Raw genomic sequence first — 15,640 nt, 5'->3', positions numbered from 1 at the left:
TCAGGGAAACCCCATGGTTGACTGAAGTAGAAAAGTCTGGGGGGAGGGAAATAACATAGCAAGGCAACTCCACTCCCCCTAAAAAAATAACCTAGCCCAATGAGGACTGAGCATATTCAGTGGCTGCAACTATTATTATTATTATTTTATTATTATTACGACTACTGCTATTTCAATCACCTACCACGTATATGTCTCAAGGCAATGTAAACTATATAATAAAAACAGCTAAAAGAGAGAGTTAAAAACAGCACAGAAAATAACAGTATGTGAATTTAAAAACGAAACAAGGAGACACCCATGGCAAGCACCTGTTCCTCCAGTTGGTAAATGCTTGTTGGAACAAAAATGCCTTCAATTGTTTCTGGAAAGCCCAGATAACGGGTGCCTGTCATAACTCTGCAGCAATACTGTTTCACAGAACAGGGGCAGCCACGCTAAAAGTCTGGCTCAAAAATACTGTTGTGGTTTATTTGGAGTGTGTGTGTGTGTGTGTGTGTGTGTGTGTGTGTGTGTGTGTGTAAAACGCAAAGTATAAGTTGGAACAGAGTACTCTGGACTGGAAGTGGGTATGGCTGGCTGACTGGACTATTGAAACAAAATCACTCCAGGGAGGTCCACTTGATTTATCAGTTGCCAAGTTTGACCAGAAAACAACAGAATACCCAGGGTGCAGAGACACTCAGGAAAGGAAATAATTTGCCAAATGGAGGAAAAACATAATTTCTAAAATCTTAACTTTGGATAAATTAAACAGTGTGGTATTGCTACACAAGGTGGAAAGAAATGAAAAGAAGTGTACATGTCTGTGCAGAAAAATGTATCCAAGGCAACAAGTGCAGAAGAACATTAGGATGCTAAGTTACAAAAAAAAACACCATACCCACACAATGACTTAAGAGCACTATGATACCACTTTAAACAGCCATAGCTTCCCCCAAAGGATTATGGGAGCTGTAGTTTTTTAAGGGTGCTTAGAGTTATTAGGAGACCACGATTCTCCTCCCAGAGCAACAGTTCTCAGAATGGTTCAACCAACAACCCCTCTTCCTAGGGAACTCTGTAAACGATGGCTCTCAGCACCCATAACACACTACACCTCCCAGAATTCTTGGGAGGAAGCCATGGCTATTTAAAGTGGTATGGTTCTGCTTTAAATGTATGGTGAGAATGTGAACAAAGTCGGGTCATCAGCCACCTGGTTCAGTATTGTCTACAATAGCAGCAGTTCCAGAGTTTCAGACAAGAGCCTTTTCCTGGCCTACTTGGAGATTCCAGGGGTTATTACACCTGGGATCTATTTTATGCAAAGCATGTGCTCTACCAGTGAGCTACAGTCCTGCATAAAGGCAAGAAAGGGGGAAAGGGTATCATTTTCTTGATGTTGTTTCTGTCCAGCATCAGGCTTCCCGTCTAATGATTTCTCTGTTGGTTATCCCCTCAGCTTGCAGGACAAAACCAGGTGCGTCTTTTTCAAAGCGCTCATTTTCAATAGGCCTATAATAAGCTCCACTGAAGCTTTGCTTGTCTCAGGAAGAAACCCTGCAATCAGGCTTTTCAAATTTCATTTGGCCCTTTGCTGCAGAGAGTTTATAACCATAGTGGACCTCATTACACCGGCATGGGATAAATTGCTGTTTGCTTCCATTTTACAGCTGTGGAGTGAGCAGTGTCTCCTAAGCTTATTTCGTCAGAGGTAAGCCCTACTGATTTTACTAGACTTGCTCTCTAATAAGCATGCTTAGAAAAACCTTCAGAAGAATCCTTCTTTTCAAGCTCTCAACACACAAAGCTGCAGTTATTACTTCAGTGTTTGAAGTATCACCAGCTGCCATTAAATCATCCCTCACCATTGATCTCTAACCAATAATCCAACAGTGGGCATGAAGTTGGAGAGCCTACTGATTCTTGTCTATTGATGTGGAGTGGTTTGGGACCAGACTGGAAGACACACCACCCCTGGCCCATTCCCTCATGTGTGATGAAGCATATGTGTAAAGCTGGCCTACTCCACTGGCCTCGGACATGCACACAGGAATGGACCATTCAAATGCTGCACATCACCTACACTTCAATGTCCCTTGGCCAAAAATGAGTGGTTGAGGTAGCATTTTAATGTTTAACATAAATCCTGTGGTTTTCACCTATGCACCTTGAACTGTACACATTGTGGTGATGTAGTGCTGGGTTGCGGGAGCATGAGGGCTTCTTCAGTTGAAGAGATGTAGTGATTTAGTGTGGAGTTCCTTTTAGGTCTTCTTTGAAGACAGCTGGGAGTAACAGGAAGCTCAAGGGAGCTGGGTATATAAAAAAGATGGGTTGTAACAATGGGGAACCACTAGGCCTAGTTATTAAGTTTGCTATGATTGTTACTTCTTGGTTTAGAGTTAATTATTTGTGATTTACTTAGACATAGCATATACACAGGAAGCATTTGGACATTCCGTACCCACATGTGCAGAAAGGACAACCAGAGGCTAGGCTGGTGGACTTGGTGGGGAGGAGTAAGGCCCTTTCACTCCCCTACACTCAGTGGATTGGAATGGAGTCCAATCCAGTCCATTGGGACCTCACTCTAAAAAAATCAGACAATGAGTAAAGGCCTATGAAGAAAAATGCATCTTGCAGAATTAATAATCATACTTGGGAAAACAGAAACACCCAGTCTTTGTTGCTGGACTCAGTGCAGTGGCAAATCATTTGTGTTTATTTATGCATAAAACTGGAAGGAGGTTTTTCAACCTTTAAATCTTTCCTTGTCATTTTATGCCCCTGCTGTTAAATTTTTTGCTATGTTAATGTCATCCTGGGCTGGTAATATTTATTGCACCTAAATCAATGTTGGGACACCCAGAATACAGAGGGATCAAATCTACTTATTTCAAATACAGTTTTATGATGGTTGAAGCTGACTTTATGAAAGTTGATAAATTTCATCTTGTAGGTTTCAATTTCTCATTCCCAACAGAGATATGGGGAGAATACATTGATACCGCATTTCAAATTGGCTAGATCAGAAGGAACAGCAGCTAGAATCCATTACAACCCAATTACATCCATCAGCTGAAGCTGTGTGCATTCACTCGTGAACATCAGCATTTAATCCATAAAGAGGAACTAATGAGAAATTTGAAAATGGAATCCACGCATCAGTAACTTTGGAGAGATTTTGCTGGGATTAATGAACTGCCAGAACATCGTCAACACACTGAAAAAACGATTCTCTCTAGGTTTGTTTACTGACCAAAACTTAAGAAAGGATTTTGTTTCTTTTTCCCTGCTCAACACATTTATACCTTGACATTTTTCTTTTTCTCTCCCTCCTCCTTAGCTTTTCTCTCTCCTTCCTTCCTTCCTTCCTTCCTTCCTTCCTTCCTTCCTTCCTTCCTTCCTTCCTTCCCTCCCTCTCCCCCTCTCTTTACTTCCCCTCTTCCTCCCCATTTTACAAAATCCTGGTTATCAGCAAGCAAGCAAGAAAAAGATAAAATGAGGCTCCAATTCAGAAGCAGATATTTGTCTTCTGATAACACTCTCCCACCGCACATGCGGATACCTGCATGACTATCCCATGTTGCTCCTTCAGCTTACAGCCATTTACTAGCAGGTGGTTAGCGTGTCTACCTGTAATGTTACAGTCTGCTGGCGGGTGGGTGGGCAGCTAGAATAAAAGTGACTGAAGCAAAGTGTGGAACAGATATGCAGAGGTTCGAGCCAAATGCTTGCTGCATTCTCTGGTCAGCCCTAATAATGTAAAGTCAGATATAGGGGGCGGGTGAAAGCTGGCAAGATTTCATTCATGAATTTATAATGAATTGTCTTTGGAAGATGATGGATAATTCAGTGGGTCATCTAGGACACTGCTGGCTCTAAAAATCAGCACTGCTGATGGCTTGGGTTTCCATCACTAGAATCTGCATTATGTTTAAGTGGTGTATTTAAGGCAGTGTTGAATTTTTGTGGGACGTGTTCAGCTCAAAATTTGTGCTGAAAGAATAAAATTTTTGGTTCAAGCTGTAATCAAAATTAATGCAAAACCCTTAAACGTTGCAGTTGCTTCTGCCTGCATCTTTTGCCATGATTTCCTCTGTGCTCATCCCCCTGTTGTATTTTATGCTGGCTCCCCTTAACTACTATTTTGAGTGGCCAGAGGAGGTTAAACTTTAGATAAATTTTTGGAAGAGCCTGGGGTGGGATTTTTGGATGTAATAATGACCCCTCCTCACCTTCCGCCTATAATTTGAGCATTAAACACCTGTGCATTAAAAACAAGCAGATACATTACAACCAGATGTTATAAGGCAGGTTTGTTGAACTATGGACAGATCCACAACCTACAAAGAATCCTGGGAACTTTAATTCATTATGTGTGCTGAGAAATGTAGCTTTCTTTTGGAGGGGGCATAATTCCCATAATTCTTTAGGTGAAGCTACGTGATTTAAATGTGTGTTGTATGTACTTTAAAATGTATGGTGTGAGGTTACCCTGCATATTTTAGATAGTTTTATATTATTGGAAGGTACCTTGTGAGAACTGGAACAGGTGTTCTGGTTCTCTCATGTGGATGAAAAACGAGAACACTCGTTTCTGCCAAAGGCTTTAATGCATAAGTCAGTTTGATACATATGTCAAGTTACGAGGCATGGATTATGCAGGTGCATCAGAGGCTAAGAAACATGGCTGAGCATTAGCAAAGACATTGATCCAACACATGGCATGCCCCCTGCACCTTCCTTTTGAAGCTCAGGGTGGGCACAGCTAATTGTGTGGCAAATGGCTGGGTTCCTGAGACTGGGCAATTAAGCGATGTCTCCTTCAGGTGGATTGGCTTTGTGAAGTTTGTTTGTGCCAGTGCTGGCATCACTGTGGGGATGAGACAGAATCAGAGCCAGATCATATCTCCTCTTTGATACCCCCTTCCAAAGGCGAAACTGGAGGCCAGCCGCACAGTGTGAGCTCTTGGCATCAGCGGACGAAGGATGAAGTGCAGAGGGTGAAGGATCCCACCGCGGCACCCCAATTTTCATCGCTGACTTCATCAAAGCGACCCTGCACCACACTGGAGACAAGCAGGGTCATGTTGCACCGCCTGCCCGCCTGTGCAGGGAGGAGCCCACCCAGGCGACATGGCACTTGGTGGGTGAAAACCAGGACCCCCTTGGCATGGCCTGGCCCAGCGCTGCTCTCCATGAGTGTTGTTTCCTCTGATGCTGAGACTGGGCTGCGTTGGTTTTTCGACAGCAGTCAAATCAAAAACTAAAAATGAATGGCAATGTTTTGATGATTATATGGCAAAATATTGCTCTAGAAAAGACATGCTAATATGCTTAGATTAAGAATGTAAATGCATCGAAACAATAAATTATCAATGACATATGTATGGATATAGAGAAAATAAAAACAATCAGAATGCAATGATAAGGGTAAAATTGATTCTAAAGAAGACGAGTAGTGGTGGAGGGAAGCAAAACAGGGTGCTGGGTTTATTTTATTTTATGTTTTTTTCTTTTTCTTTTTTGGATATTGTATAATGATTTGATGTATAATGATTTAATGTTTCTTTTCTGTTATGTATTATTTCTCTTTTTTAAAAATTCGATTGTATGGTGGAAAAATCTAAATAAAAAGACAAAAAAGACAAAAAAACCTGGGCTGCATTGGGGGCATCTGCCGGGGGTGCCTGCTTCATATCCCCTCAATAATCCATGCCCAAGGCCACAGCCCCACTGGCACCCCCCTGTGCTACACTGCTGCTGGAGACAACTCTGTGACAGGAGGCTTTAAGCTTGGAACAGCCAACATCTTAGGGATAAAACACTTTTCTGACAGCCACCTCCCTGGGAACTTGCTTGATGTCCTTTATGCCAGCCTCAAACCAGTTGGGGATTTGTTGCTCTCTTTTGCCAAAAGAAGGGATGCAGGTGGCGCTGTGGGTTAAACGACAGAGCCTTGGGCTTGCCGATCAGAAGGTCGGCAGTTCAAATCCCCATGACGGGGTAAGTTCCCCTTGCTTGGTCCCTGCTCCTGCCAACCCAGCAGTTCAAAAGCACGTCAATGTGCAAGTAGATAATAAATAGGTACCTCTCCAGCGGGAAGGTAAACGGCGTTTCCGTGCACTGCTCTGGTTCGCCAGAAGTGGCTTAGTCATGCTGGCCACATGACCCGGAAGCTGTACGCCGGCTCCCTTGGCCAATAAAGTGAGATGAGCGCCGCAACCCCAGAGTCGGTCATGCCTGCACCTAACGGTCAGGGGTCTCTTTACCTTTGCCAAAAGAGGACATAGCTGTGTTGCAGGTTGCCTCTGTGATGTAGTTTCACCTTGCTTCAACACTGTTTCTGGGGCAGTTCAGTAGTGCTTGTTTCATAGAATCAGAGAAGTGTTCATAAAGTCATTTGAGGGATCCATGGATCTCAAACCTAAGATGAGCCCTGCTAGATCCTGTTTCCCATAGCAGACAACCAGGTGTCCTTCAAAGAGCCCAGAACCAGAACAGCCTTCTTTCATTGTCCCCTTCCTCTGTGGCTGGTGGTAGTATACAGCCATCACATCTAGTAGCCACTGACAGATATATATCCTTCAGGAATTTGTCACATCTCCTTTTAATGCTATGTATGTTGGCAGCAACAAACACCATAGTTTAACTGGGAAGTACGTGCTTTTGCCTATCCTGAAGCTCTAGTTATTCCTGATTGAAATGGTTGTAATGTTTTCTCCCAACACTGAACATCAATCTTCTTGTTTCCATTCAAAAGACTGCAGAGAATATAATCTCACCTGGAGTACTGTGTCCAGTTCTGGGCACCACAGTTCAAGAAGGACACTGACAAACTGGAACGTGTCCAGAGGAGGGCAACCAAAATGGTCAAAGGCCTGGAAACGATGCCTTATGAGGAACGGCTAAGGGAGCTGGGCATGTTTAGCCTGGAGAAGAGGAGGTTAAGGGGTGATATGATAGCCGTGTTCAAATATATAAAAGGATGTCGCATAGAGGAGGGAGAAAGGTTGTTTTCTGCTGCTCCAGAGAAGCAGCTACGGAGCAATGGATCCAAACTACAAGAAAGAAGATTCCACCTAAACATTAGGAGGAACTTCCTGACAGTAAGAGCTGTTTGACAGTGGAATTTGCTGCCAAGGAGTGTGGTGGAGTCTCCTTCTTTGGAGGTCTTTAAGCAGAGGCTTGACAACCATATGTCAGGAGTGCTCTGATGGTGTTTCCTGCTTGGCAGGGGGTTGGACTCGATGGCCCTTGTGGTCTCTTCCAACTCTATGATTCTAATCTTATTGGTGCATTATTGGACTATGTTTCTGCTCTTCTATGCTCACTTCATTGGCTGTCTGTTAACTCTAGAATACGTCATAAGTTTCTTGTCTTCACATTTCAAGCTCTTCATGGTCAAGGTCCTTCCTCTCCCACAGCCTTGGCATCCCCCTATAGGCCTAGTCATTCTCTTTGTTCTTCTAATTCCATGCTTCTTACCCAATTCAAGGTTTGTTTGTTGTTCTTTATCACATCTTTATCCTTTTTCCCTTGCTGCTCTGTATGGTTGGAATCACCCTGGGATACATTTGCTGTCTGTCCCCTCACTTCATATGTTTAAATCTTTTTGGAAAACTTGCTTTTTTTCAAAGGCCTCTGGGTCTGGTTAGCTAGTTTTATTATCCCAAATGTAATGACGTTTTTAGCTGTTGATTTTTACTGTATTGTTTATATTTGCTGTTTTAGACTGTAGACTCTTCAGAGTAGAACTTCTTGTTTCAGTTGTGTACAGAACCATGTACATTAATGGCACTATGGCAATAAATGGTAGCAATTCAGCTTCATGCAAATTCTCTGCAAAAATAATAATGCACATTTCTCTCTATGTGTGTGTCTGTCTCTCTCTCACACACATACCACATATAGATTTTTCCCTTACATCAATGCTTATGATTCTAAAGAAGCAGTCATGGTTGTGGGGAGCCCCACCTGGGCTTTGTGGTCATTCCTTCTCAGTGCTCACAACCCCTCCCCCCAGGCTTTGCAAGCACCAGAAAATCCAGATCATTTTTTGAAGCAAACACAGATGTGTTTGGCCATCCCTCACTGAATTTATATTGCCCAGCCCCTCCCATCTCACCCCAAAAATGAGAGCCAACACTTGGTGCAAGCCTGTCTGTATCAGTTCTATACAATGCATATGAGCTTAACATGCCTTTGTCTAGCTGTTGCACAATATAGCGTAACATATGTTGATCTCCCTGACTCACAGTTGAGCATTCCTGCGTGGGTCTGCTGAACCCCTAAACTAATTTGCAATCTGAGCTCACTTGAGCTGATTTAATATCATGATTTAATATAATCTCTGATGCAGGTATGGCACATCAACTAGGCTGGAAGCGGGGGGAGGGGAGCGCCTTTTCTTAACAGCAGCATAATAATATTTCTTTGCAAGAATAACTCACCTATGTATTCAAGCAGCACAGCAAGTATTCTACATGCAGACATAACTGACAGGTAACTCCTCCAAGATCCCCTTTGCCCTTGCCTCTCTTTCAACAGGACTGACAGTTGCAGGCAGAGAAGAGAGGGTTGTCTGTGGGCAGGGGAAAACCTACAAGCTAGAGATGAAGTAGCAAAACACAAAAACATCTTGAAAAAGGGAAGGGGGTGGGGGAGAAAGCTAAAGCAAAGCTAAAGCAATGCGAGATTTACTGTACGCAATAGTTTTCCGCAGAAGTGTTTTGTCCAACATAGTAAAAATGAAGGCGAGAGAGGAAAAGTGATAGGATGCAAAGTGCACACAAACATCAAAATAAAATTGAATAAATTACAACACATACAAAATGACAATACTTTCACCTCCTCTCTGCCCCACCCCTCTCAGCCCCTAAATCTATTTCAGGGTCTCCAACCCTCTGGAACAGACTGGGGGACGGTGCCAGGCAAACATGGGTAGGGGGGAAGGGTTGGAATCCTTGGACTGATGGAACAAGTTGGTTGAACACTGCCCTAATTCAGTAGGATAGAATAGTAAACTGAAAAGGGGTTGAATTTAGGGTGGGAAGACCCTGTTCAGCTATGAAGTTCATGGGTAGCCTTAGGCCAGTCACTAAGCCTAGTCTATCTCACAGGTTCATTATTTCGTAAGAAGGAAGAGTGCCCCCTACACCCATGTATATGGTGAGGTACCCATGCAGATGATTTCATTTTGTTTGAAATAAGTAAGTGCTCCCCTTGTCTCCCTCCATCACATTATGGGAGCAAATGGTATTTCAGGTCCTAATCCATATAGGCCTTAGGTTTCGGGCCTAGTCCTCATTCCATGTTGAAACTAAGCCTAAGGGGCTGTGCCAAAAGCTGAATGAAAAAGGTATTTGAAAGATAAGAGAGAGGGAGACAGTATCACTAAATAGTTATTGGAGTCATTTCCAGGCATAAAATGCTAGCACATGTTTGGCTATGCTATCATCAGGACAGTTTTTAGGGATTCCAAATTTAGAATTAACTTTGAATTTTAATGTAGGTATTATGATTTCTAGGGGCTGGACTGTGCAGCAATATTCAAACATTTGTAAGAAAATTCAAACTAAAAAAACCTGGGTTTCTGCCTGAAGATTAGCTTCCTGGAGGGAACATCTGATCTCTTTAATTAAAAGCAAACAGAGCTCAGGTTTATAAAAATCGTGTACTGCATCCCACCTCCAAAAAACATAAGGAGGGTGGTGACTATCAAGTCTTCTTGGGTGTCTTGGCAATATGCCTTCTCTGTAATGGCCCCCTGTGACCAGCTCCCCTCCCCCATGGTCACCCAGAACAAAGAGACACCAGGCAAAGGAGCCGTAGGCTGCTGGCAAAGGAAATGGGGGAGGAACCTTAGAGAGTGCCAATCAGGTTGAGAGACAAAAAAATCCTTTCCGGACCTGTCACCAGAGACTCAAAATCGCTTAGTGAAGGACAGAAAGCTCTCGGGGCAAAATGTCCCTGAGCTCCAGGGGAAGCAGACTTACATAGCCTTTTCAAAGGCTCATGGAAAAATCAGACCAACAAGATACTGAACAAAACCTTGCCCAGTATTTTATTGAAATCTAAGGGCCAGAGTGCTGGTGGGCAAAGGTGTCTTGCACTTAGAAGAAGAAGAAGAAGAGTTTGGACTTGACATCCCACTGTATCACTACCCTAAGGAGTCTCAAAGTGGCTAACAATCTCTTTTCCCCTTCCTCCCCCACAACAAACACTCTGTGAGGTGAGTGGGGCTGAGAGACGTCAGAGAAGCGTGACCAGCCCAAGGTCACCCAGCAGCTGCATGAGGAGGAGCGGAGATGCGAACCCGGTTCACCAGATTATGAGTCTACCACTCTTAACCACTACACCACACTGGCTCCCACTGGGCGCAGAACTAGGCTTCTCAGCAGGCTTGTACAGAGTGGCACTGTAAGACGCAATATCTGAAAAGGGAAAAAAGTCGCATAATTCTGTGATGCCTCTCTTCTCCTTCCCACCCCCCTCCGGAAAAAAACCTCAAGCTGAACAAAAGATATTGGATAAAGCAAGAAGAACATCATTATAAAGAGGGATAAACATTTCCACAGCTGCTTGAGAGAATTACATGAGGCCATTTCCTAGAGTCCCTGTGGGTATAAGCGGAAATATTTTCCTTTTTTTCTTTCTTTCATTTCTTTCTCTTCTTTTTCTGTTTAACAAAATAACAGCTAGAAAAAACAACCCCAAACAATTACTATTATGTTCCTTTCAACACAGTCAGCCACTTTGCTATCATGGGGTATTTAAATCTCTGCACTGGTTGTGATCAAAGTCAATCCATTCTGTTTATCCCTTTCTTTGCTTTCCCTTTGCTGCAATTCATATATGCGAGGAGTCCTGAAATGCCTGGCAAGCCGAGGGAGAGGAAGGCTTTCACAATGAGGAGCACAATGAATCAGATTTAAACAAAGTTGTCACACGACATTAAAAATAAAGCCACTGCAGTTGTTCCTCAAACAATAGGAGTACTTGACCAGCACTCTGAATTTTGTTTCCGCAACAATGGAAGAAATGCAAGACTGACTTTAACATGCAGCCCAGGCACATGGGATTTTACATCCATTTTACACACAAGAGAACTTTAACTCTGTGGGTGCCTCTTGGAGTTTTCCTTTTCACCTCGTAGGGCTATTGCAACCAATGGGATGGATTCAGCGGTGCCTAGCAGTGCTAAAGACCACATCTGACCCTCTGCTGGCTGCTGTTCCTTTACCCTGAGATGCAACAGTGCTGAAAGGTAGGCTTGAAGACAGTTCAGGAGTGCTGGCTAGCACAGAATGTGATGATGCAGCTTTATGATTAACCTAAGGTTACCAGATTTTTTTCAATGAATCCGGGGATACGTTTCAACTTCCTACTAAATAGATGGTAAAAAGGTAAAGGTAAAGGTACCCCTGCCCGTACGGACCAGTCTTGACAGACTCTAGGGTTGTGCGCTCATCTCACACTAGAGGCCGGGAGCCAGCGCTGTCCGCAGACACTTCCGGGTCACATGGCCAGTGTGACAAGCTGCATCTGGCGAGCCAGCGCAGCACACGGAACGGCATTTACCTTCCCGCTGGTAAGCGGTCCCTATTTATCTACTTGCACCCGGGGGTGCTTTCAAACTGCTAGGTTGGCAGGCGCTGGGACCGAACGACGGGAGCGCACCCCACCGCGGGGATTCGAACCACTGTCCATGCGATCGGCAAGTCCTAGGCACTGAGGTTTTACCCACAGCGCCACCCGCGTCCCTACTAAATAGATGGACTTCCTACTAAATAGATGGATTTTGTCAGGGGAATGATTTGTAAATCCGGGGACTGTCCCCAGGAAACGGGGGCATCTGGTGACCTTAGATTAGCCCTTTTATACCAGGTACTTGGCTCAGAGCACAAGCTTGCATCTTCAAGTCCAGAATATTGTGCTAGCAGTGGGACGCAGGTGGCGTTGTGGTCTAAACCACTGAGCATCTTGATGATCAGAAGGTTCTTGGTTTGAGTCCCCACGATGGGGTGAGTTCCCATTGCTCTGTCCCAGCTCCTGCCAACCAAGCAGTTTGAAAGCATGCCAGTGCAAGTAGATAAATAGGTACCGCTCTGGCAGGAAGGTAAATGGTGTTTCTATGCACTCTGGCTTCCATCACGGTGTCCCATTACACCAGAAGCGGTTTAGTCATGCTAGCCACACAACCCAGAAAGCTGTCTGCGGACAAACGCCGGCTCCCTCGGCCTGAAAGCGAGATGAGCACCACACCCCATAGTCGCCTTTGACTAAACCATCCAGGAGTCCTTTACCTATTGTGCTAGGGCTGGGACAAGTCTGGGAAAGACCCCAACCAAACTCCTTGCAATGATGAAACAAGTAAAAACCTTTCCGTATGGAAGAGGGCAGTCTGGTGGAACAGATTTCAGTTTCAGTTGTGGTGTTCAGTTGTTCAATTTCAGTTGTGGTGAGTACTTGGCTGCTCTCTTTGTGTGTGGGGTGGCCCCACAAGAGTTTCTCCAGTCTGCAAATGTTCCCATGGGCCCCCAAAGGTCTCATCAGTTACATTAGATTGGCATGAAAGCAATACGCTTTGGCTACGTACAGTTTCCTTTCCACCTGAATGAACTTTATTTCGGTCACAGACCAGGATAAAAAACAAATAAACATATAAATAAAATAGCAGTTAGGATTTTTTTTAACTGATAAATGTTGGAGCAAATAAGGACAAAGAAACAAGCATAGGATAAAACATCTGAATAAAATACAAGATTAAACACGGATAATGGATGGATAAAAACTGATAATTAGAACAGATAAAAACTAAAAACAAATAAAAACATGCAGTTAAAACAACTGTAAGAGTAAAAACTAAAAGACTCACAGTTAAAACAACTAAAAGAGGCTGCAGAGTAGAAGCCTCTGAAATAGAGGACACTCACAGCATTAGAAACTGATGTGCAAATATGGTTAAAACAGACAATTAAAACAATGTACAACATTAGATTTAGAAACAATGTGCAACAATAAACTATCCCAGGGAGTTGACTCAGAGTCACCTTATTCTACATTCTGGGTTACCAGGGCCTAACATGCTTTGATTCCAAAGGCTTGCACCAGGCAGAAAGAACTGCAGCCAAATACATTTATTCTGAATGAAGTGTTTGGCTGATCTTTGGTACTTAGGAATCATGTACAGCTATTTTTCAGCACACTTGATTCTTCTGAATCAACTGGGAGAATCCCTTGGGGCATGACATCCTCTGTGTTAAACCAAGGACAGTAATGTTCATTTCAGTCATTTAGATTATAACAGTAGAAAATGTCCTACAGGTGAATGTTTTCTCACCAACAATGCTTCTGTTATCATTGCCTGCTTGAGGCTTAAGCCTTCCTAATGTGTTTTGCTTTGGAGAGCAACTAGTCCAACTTACCTGCTGATTCTCTGAAGCAAAGCGAAAATTTGTCTTGATGAGACTTGATAGCAAAGGCTTGCTAGACATAATCTCCCCAATCAAGTTGTTCCAGCCAGAAATACAGAGCTTGATCTTAGTCGTTATTGCAAAATTAGCGAGAAAGCAACAGATGAATGGGACTAGGAAATGCCAGCTTATTAAGCAGGGAGTGAGCTGTGAACAGATGTTGCAGATTAAAGTCTGCCTTATACCCTGGCGATTGTGAATCTGCTCTTTATGCCAACAACAGTTTGCAAGTTCTGAGTCTACTGCGAAGACTGCGAGCTTTTGTTCAAAGCCTTGTGGTTGTTTCTTAGTTTCTAGCTGTCCTGGGAAATGTGAAACAATGGCTAGAAAAGTCAAGGGCGGGTGGAGAAGAAAAGTGGCATTGGCATGTAAAGACCTATGAGAAATAATAAGTATGGACTTCATTGCTACAAGGTGCTGTGGTGGCCACTTAAGAAGAGGGAGGACTAGACAAATTAATGGCTGTCACTAAGCATGATGGTCATGTTCTACCTCCACTGTTGGAGGCAGGTGTGCTGGTTTCTCCCCCATAATGGGGGTGCCTGGCGCATGTGTGTGATGTTCCATGATGCAGCACGGCTCAATGTGGCATGCACATGACACCACATGGCACAGCGGGGCCCATCAGGCCCTCCCACAGCTGCAACAAGCCCCAATGGGCCCTCCAAAAGGCTCGACAGGCCTTTTGGAGGGTGCAATGGGCCCCTCTGGGACTTGGCACGTGGTGTGATGCATTGAGTTGCTTGGCCGGGCACTTACAGTGAAATTTTTGTGGGTGCCTCGGCCCCCAGGAGCCTCCAGAGATGGTGCCTATGGCTTGAGGCAGTATGCCCCTAAATGCCAGCTAGTAAAGGGACCCTTGACCATTAGGTCCAGTCATGACCGATTCTGGGGTTGCGGCGCTCATCTCGCTTTATTGGCCGAGGGAGCCGGCGTACAGCTTCTGGGCCATGTGGCCAGCATGACTAAGCCGCTTCTGGCGAAGCAGAGCAGCGCACGGAAACACCGTTTACCTTCCCGCCAGAGCGGTACCTATTTATCTCCTTGCACTTTGATGTACTTTCAAACTGCTAGGTGGGCAGGAGCAGGGACCGAACAATGGGAACTCACCCCGTTGCGGGGATTTGAACCGCCGACCTTCTGATTGGCAAGTCCTAGGCTCTGTGGTTTAACTCACAGCGCCACCCGTGTCCCTGTGAGTCAAAAGTGTGTGGGGGCCACTAGGGGGCGCATTGGAAGATGGCCCACAATACCATCTCTCCGACCCACACGGGGTAATTAAGAGGCTGTTATGGGAGTAGGCAGCCTCCTTTGTTGCCCCAAGGAAATGGGGAACACTGCCCTTGCCTGTTGTGCCCATAAATCACCCCCTAATTCGAAAGAAGGGGGTGAGGGCCCTAGGCAGAATGCCCCCGCGTGGACATCGGCTCTCCTGGACGCTGTCTCTGATCGTGCACTAGTTGCAGCAATTTGGAATAATTAATTACAAAAGACGCAAATGCACATATTTCAAGTGAAGAACGGGAGTGAAGTCTGCTAATTTAAGTGACCTCTGCAAAAGAAGACGAGGGGCTGGAGAAACAGGAATATTTTACAATGAAGATACACCAAAGGCGGAGTATGTTGACAACGGGGCTGAATGGGGGGGGGACACCTTTTTTACTTTCCTTCTATGTGATTTACAAGAACCCCTCCTCATTAGAACCGTCGGTTGAACTGACCCAAGCAGGATGATTAAGGTCTGTGTGGAGATAAACTTTAACCAAAAGTATGCTTTATGGAGACCGAGAAGCAATAAGAGCTTTTGGGAATGGCGCAGCAATTAATTCAGAGTCGCCATCTTGCCAAAGGATTTATAGCCGGGAGGAAGAATGGATTTGTTTTCAGACTGCATTCCTAGTGAATCTCCTCAGAGGTTTTGAGAAAGGAGGCAGATTGGTGAAGATTGATGACGCTAAGACTGTTTTGATGTATGGAAGTGATGTTATATGGAAAACGTTTGGATACAGCTACTGGATAAAAAAAATAATATCCACGCAGGATTACAAACTGTTCTAACCAGCTTGTGGAGATTATCAGAGGTCACAAAGAGAAAGGAAAAAATATATGAAAATAACAACAAGAGATGTGGAAAAATAATAAGAAAGGACTGGATAGTACTGTGAACATCATAA

The 15,640-nt window shown here is 44.2% G+C and overlaps 1 long non-coding RNA gene across 5 annotated transcripts; it reads left to right on the top strand.

The window, feature by feature from the left end:
* The first annotated feature begins 1,053 nt into the window (after positions 1–1,053).
* LOC309519694 lies at positions 1,054–5,426 on the top strand. Of its 5 annotated transcripts, none has more exons than XR_014213969.1 (5): positions 1,079–1,349; positions 1,445–1,462; positions 1,656–1,696; positions 2,945–3,604; positions 4,924–5,426. It is a non-coding gene; the product is annotated as an uncharacterized lncRNA (long non-coding RNA). The 5 variants fall into 5 exon arrangements; XR_014213970.1 differs by having other exon boundaries at positions 2,969–3,604; positions 4,924–5,425; XR_014213971.1 differs by having other exon boundaries at positions 1,445–1,696; positions 2,969–3,230; positions 4,924–5,425.
* The last annotated feature ends 10,214 nt before the right edge of the window (positions 5,427–15,640 follow it).

The sequence above is a fragment of the Podarcis vaucheri genome (genome assembly GCF_965113315.1).
Source record: "Podarcis vaucheri genome assembly, chromosome: 15".
Lineage (NCBI taxonomy): Eukaryota > Metazoa > Chordata > Lepidosauria > Squamata > Lacertidae > Podarcis > Podarcis vaucheri.
Note: the sequence above shows the minus strand (reverse complement) of the source record. Positions and strands in the feature narration are given on the sequence as shown.